This window comes from Scyliorhinus torazame, chromosome 14 (genome assembly GCF_047496885.1).
Source record: "Scyliorhinus torazame isolate Kashiwa2021f chromosome 14, sScyTor2.1, whole genome shotgun sequence".
Taxonomy (NCBI): domain Eukaryota; kingdom Metazoa; phylum Chordata; class Chondrichthyes; order Carcharhiniformes; family Scyliorhinidae; genus Scyliorhinus; species Scyliorhinus torazame.
Window position 1 is genome coordinate 217626984 of NC_092720.1, and position 6444 is coordinate 217633427.

Here is a 6444-nt window from a genome sequence, read left to right on the forward strand (position 1 = left end):
TCCATTCTCTTCAGCATCCTGGTCATTCCTGACCCTTTTTCACAATCCATAAGGAAGTAACTCCGTGCTGCTCTTTGACGCATTGGGTGGGATTTTGCTCTCTGTGCACAGAGAGCTGGTTAGAGAGAGAAAGCCGGTGTGTAGCTCTCCAGCTGCACAGCTGAGTTTTCTCTCCAGATTCTCTGGCACTCTGAGCTCAGAAAATCTATGGCCGTGGTTTTCACCCTCACGCTGGCAGGGCGGGGCCTGATAGATCCGGCAACGCCGGCTCCACCGAGATCGGGGCGCCCTGATCTGTGTTAAAATAATACAGCCCCACCCCCCACGGATACGGGGAACCCCCTCCCCGACAAGCACAGGGGCAACCCGACCCCCCACAAGCACAGGGACCCCGCCCCCCCTCCGCCAAACCCCACACATAAACACAGAAACATATAAAAAAGGAGTAGGCCATTCGGCCCTTCGAGCCTGCTCCACCATTCAATATGATTGTGTCTGATCCTCTATCTCAATGCCACATTCCCGCTTTCTCCCCAAACCCCTTGATGCCATTGAAATGTAAAAATTATCTGTCTCTTTCTTGAATATATTCAGTGACTTGTGGTAACCTCCTGTGGTCAAGAATTCCACAGGTTCTCAACCCTTTGAATGAAGAAATATTTCCTAATTTCAGTCCTGAATAGTCTTCCCCGTATCCTGAGACTGTGTCCCCTGGTTCGAGATTCCCCAACCAGGGAAAACATCCTCCCTGAATCTAGTCAATCCAGCCCTGTTAGAATTTTATACGTTTCAATCAGATCTCCTCTCATCCTTCTAAACCCGAGTGAACACAGGCCCAGTCGAATCATTCTCTCCTCATTGCACTGTCCCCCCAACCCCAGTATTAGCCGAGTGAATCTCCGCTGCACTCCCTCTGTGACAAGTCAATCCTTTCTCAGGCAGGGAGAGCAAAACTGCTCACAATACTCCAGGTGTGGTCTCACCAAGGCCCTGTATAACTGCAGTGACACATCCCTACTTCTGAACTCCAATCCTCTCACAATGAAGGCCAACAAACCATTCACCTTCCTAATTGCTTGCTGCAGCTGCCTCTCCACTTTGGTTGGCTGGTGTACAAGGACCCAGATCCCTTTGTACATCCACACTTCCCAATACATCACCATTTAAATAATCCTCTTCCTTTCTGTTTTTCACACCACAGTGAATAACTTCACATTTAGCCACGTTATCCTGCATCTGCCATGTGTTTGTCCACTCACTCAACTTGTTTCAATCACCTTGAAGCCTCCTTGCATCCTCCTCACAACTCACAGTTCCACACAGTTTTGTGTCATCCATAAACTTGGAAATGTTACATTTGGTTCCCTCATCCAGGTTGTGTTTATATATCGTGAACAGCTGGGGCCCAAACACTGACCACTGTGGTACCTCACTAGTCACTGCCTGCCACTCGGAAAAAGATCCATTGATTCCCACTCTTTCCTGTCTGTCACCAATTCCTGATCCACTTACATTCCCACAATCCCATGTGCTTTAATTTTGCCAACTAACCTCTTGTGAAGGACCAAATCAAAATCCTTCTGAAAATCCAAATATACCACATCGACTGGTTCTCCCTTATCTATTCTACTAGTTTAATCCTGAAAACACTCCAGTGGATTATTGAAGCCCTTCATAAGCCTATGTTGGCTTTGTCCAATCCTGTTAATGCTTTCCAAATCTTATGTTATTACATCTTTTATAATTGACTCGAGAATCTTCCCCACTCCTGGGGCGTCATTCTCCGACCCCCCGCCGGGTTGGAGAATCGCCGGGGGCTGCCGTGAATCCCGCCCCCGCCAGTTGCCGAAGTCTCCGGCACCGGATATTCGGCCGGGGCGGGAATCGGGCCGCGCCGGTTGGCGGGCACCCCTGCTCGAGTCTCTGGCCCAGATGGGCCGAAGTCCCGCCGATAAATTGCCTGTCCCGCCGGCGTGGATTAAACCACCTTTTGAACGGCAGGACAAGGGCGGCGTGGGTGGGCTCCGGGGTCCTGGGGGGGGGTGCGGGGCGATCTGACCCCGGGGGGTGCCCCCACGGTGGCCTGGCCCGCGATCGGGGCCCACCGATCCGCGGGCGGGCCTGTGCCGTGGGGGCACTCTTTCCCTTCCGCCTCCGCCACGGTCTCCACCATGGCGGAGGTGGAAGAGACTCCCTCCACTGCGCATGCGTGGGAAACTGTCAGCGGCCGCTGACGCTCCCGCGCATACGCCGCCCGGGGATGTCATTTAGGCGCCAGCTGGCGGGGTAACAAAGGCCGTTTCCGCCAGCTGGCGGGCGGAAATTCCTCTGGCGCCGGCCTAGCCCCTCAACGTTGGGGCTCGGCCCCCAAAGATGCGGAGAATCCGCACCTTTGGGGCGGCGCGATGCCCGTCTGATTGGCGCCGTTTTGGGCGCCAGTCGGCGGACATCACGCCGTTTCGGGAGAATTTCGCCCCAGGTGTCAGACTAACTGTAATTCTCCCTTTTTTCGCTCCCTCCCTTTTTAATCAGTGGGGTTATATTTGCCACCCTCCATCTGCAGGAACTGCTCCAGGGTCGATAGAATTTTGGAGATGGTCACCAATGTGTCCAACATTTCCAGAGCCACTTCCTTTAATAATCTGGGACGGAGATTTGTCAGCCTTTAACTCCATTCATTTCCCAGCACCATTATCTTACTGATACTGATTTCCTTCAATTCCACCCTCTCACTGGACCCTTACATTTCTGGGTAATTATGTGTGCCCTCTTTCCTGAACGCCCCCAATGGAGCTCCCCAGAGGACCTGCCCCTGACACTGGCCCCTGTTAAAGGAGAGAGACTCAGGGCCGGATTCTCCGGACGCTGAAATCACGTTCGGCCGGAGAATCACAGTTCCCGACCAAATCAGCGGCGGTATCGCTTTCTCATTGCTCCGCCCCCTCCAAAGCGTACTCTCCGAGTCCGCCCGCCACGTATCGACGGCCTCAGGACATTGCCTGAGGCCCGCCCCCCGATGCTCTGCCCCCGAACGGCCAAGTTCCCGAAGGCGACGGTCACGCGTGGTCTCATCCGTCGGGAACTCGGCGTGGCGGCTACAGACTCAGTCCAGCTCCGCCACAGACAGGGGAGAGCTGATCCACGGGCAGGGGGGACTTTATGAGGGTCTGGGACCACTGTGGGGGGATGGTCCGGGGCGTGTGAGCCGGCGAAAGTGGGGGGGCACTATTTCGCGGGCCGGGTCCGCGAGCGGCCTCGGCCATGTAGCACGGCGAGGCCGCTGCAGGCTGCCGCCACGCGCATGCGCGGCCATGGATCCGGCAATTCTCCGGCGGTATCGGCAGCTAGAGCCGGGTGCTCTACGCTGCGTTCATGCTAGCCCCCAGCAACACGGGGAATCGGCGGCCATTTTACGCCCTTTTTGCTGGCGCAAAATGCCGGCGTGGGGACATTGCCCCAGAATCAGAGAATCCAGCCCTCACAGTCTGGGCCCCGTTCCTGTCACCAGCGGTTACCAGCAGCAATTCTCTGCTGGTGGGAACACTTTGCCTCCGGAACGGAGAATCACGGGCAGTGTGCCGGGGCTGGTTTAGCACGGTGGGCTAAGACAGTGGCTTGTAATGCAGAACCAGACCAGCAGCACGGGTTCAATTCCCTATCCAGCCTCCACGAACAGGCGCCAGAATGTGGCGACTAGGGGCTTTTCACAGTAACTTCATTGTAGCCTACTTGTGACAATAAGCGATTAGTATTATTATTTTCTGATAAGATGATAAGAATCTGGGGCGAAATTCTCCGTTATCGGCGGAAAGTCCGCCGATTGGCGCAAAAAACGGCGCAAATCCGACTTGCGTCACGTCGGAAAAATGGGTCGAAAGTCTCCGGCCCGAAATGGGCTAGCAGCGACGTAACGGGATCCGCGCTTGCGCAGTGGTTCACGCCGTGCAGCGTCATACGCGCCGCACGGCGTGACGGCTCATAAGGCCGCGCTGCTCCCCCCCACCCGACCGGAACACCCGACCGCAACACCCGACTGGATGGCCGGCCACCGCTCAGCCCCGCGGTTCGAGTCACGGGATGTGGAGGCGCTCCTGGACGCGGTGGAGCAGAGGAGGGACGCCCTGTATCCCGGGCACGGCCGCAGAGTTGCCCCACGCCACAGCCGGCGTCTGTGGAGGGAAGTGGCAGAGGCCGTCACCGCTGCGGCCCTGACACCACGGACAGGCACCCAGTGCCACAAGAAGGTGAACGACCTCGTCAGAGCAGTCAGGGTGAGCCTCCCCCATATCCCCCTCCCCATATCCCCCTCCCCATATCCCCCCTCCCCCATATCCCCCCTCCCCCATTTCCCCCCCTCCCCCATATCCCCCATATCCCCCCTCCCCCATATCCCCCCTCCCCATACCCCCCTCCCCCATATCCCCCTCCCCATATCCCCCCTCCCCGATATCCCCCTCCCCATATCCCCCCTCCCCATATCCCCCCTCCCCCATATCCCCCTCCCCCATATCCCCCCTCCCCATATCCCTCCTCCCCATATCCCCCCTCCCCCATATACCCCCTCCCCCATATCCCCCATAATCCCCCCTCCCCCATATCCCCCATATCCCTCCTCCCCCATAATCCTCCCTCCCCCATATCCCCCCTCCCCCATATCCCCCCTCCCCCATATCCCCCCTCCCCCATATTCCCCATCCCCCATATCCCCCCTCCCCATAATCCCCCCTCCCCATATCCCCCATATCCCCCCTCCCCCATATCCCCCTCCCCCATATCCCCCCTCCCCATATCCCCCCTCCCCATATCCCCCCTCCCCCATATTCCCCCTCCCCATATCCCCCATATCCCCCTCCCCCATATCCCCATATCCCCCCTCCCCATATCCCCATATCCCACCCTCCCCCATATCCCCCCTCCCCCATATCCCCCCTCCCCATATCCCCCCTCCCCCATATTCCCCCTCCCCCACATCCCCCATATCCCCCCTCTCCCATATCCCCCATAATCCCCCTCCCCATATCCCCCATATCCCCCCCATATCCCCCTTCCCCCATATCCCCCTCCCCCATCTCCCCCTCCCCATGTCCTCCTCCCCATATTCCCCCTCCCCCATATCCCCCCTCCCCCACATCCCCCATAACCCCCCTCCCCCATATCCCCCCTCCCCCATATCCCCCATAATCCCCCCTCCCCATATCCCCCATATCCCCCCCCCATATCCCCCCTCCCCCATATCCCCCCTCCCCCATATCCCCCCTCCCCCATATCCCCATATCCCCCCCTCCCCCATATCCCCCCTCCCCCATATCCCCCTCCCCCATATCCCCCCTCCCCCATATCCCGCATAATCCCCCCCATATCCCCCTCCCCATATCCCCCATAATCCCCCCTCCCCATATCCCCCATATCCCCCTCCCCCATATCCCCCTCCCCATATCCCCCTCCCCCATATCCCCCCTCCCCCATATCCCCCCTCCCCCATATCCCTCATAATCCCCCCTCCCCATATCCCCCATATCCCCCCTCCCCATATCCCCCATAATCCCCCCTCCTCCATATCCCCCATATCCCCCCTCCCCCATATCCCCCCTCCCCCATATCCCCCATCCCCCCTCCCCTATATCCCCCCTCCCCCATATTCCCCCTCCCCCATATCCCCCATATCCCCCCCTCCCCCTTATCCCCCATATCCCCCCTCCCCCATATCCCCAAGTGAATCCAGCCCTAACCTTAACCTCTGCAATGCACGCGCTACCGGTGGCGTGCATTCATATACCTGCCTAACACTGTTGCCTTTTACCCCTGCCACAGCCCCCCCCCCCCAACAGGATAAGCGCGCACACAACAATAGGGAGCATGTGAGGACTGGAGGAGGCCCCGCTGATGAGAGGCCACTGACTGAACACGAGGAAAGGGCCCTGGAACTGGCTGGCGGACCTGACGACCGGGAGGTTGCTGATGCAGAGGTCGGGGGCGTAGTAGCAAGTGAGCCACCGACAGCCCGTCCCCATATCCCCCCTCCCCTATATCCCCCTCCCCCGTATCACCTGATCACTGCCTGATGTCTAACCATGCTTGCTTCATTGTGTATCGCAGGACCAAACGTCCAGGCACCCATCCCCACAGATGCAGACCGCCCGCAGGATGCCCCTCGGAGGCCACGGGAGATGGAGAGACCCGGACCCTCCAGCATGCGACGCCCGGAGGATGCCCCTCGGAGGCCACGGGAGACGGAGAGACCCGGACCCTCCAGCATGCGACCCCTGCAGGATGCCCCTCGGAGGCCACGGGAGACGGAGAGACCCGGACCCTCCAGCATGCGACGCCCGCAGAATGCCCCTCGCACACCACGGGAGACGGAGAGACCTGGAGCAACAGGGAGAAGACACCCCGTCACGTGCGGGAGCGACCACCCAGCGACGAGGGGGGCAGCCACAGGCCACC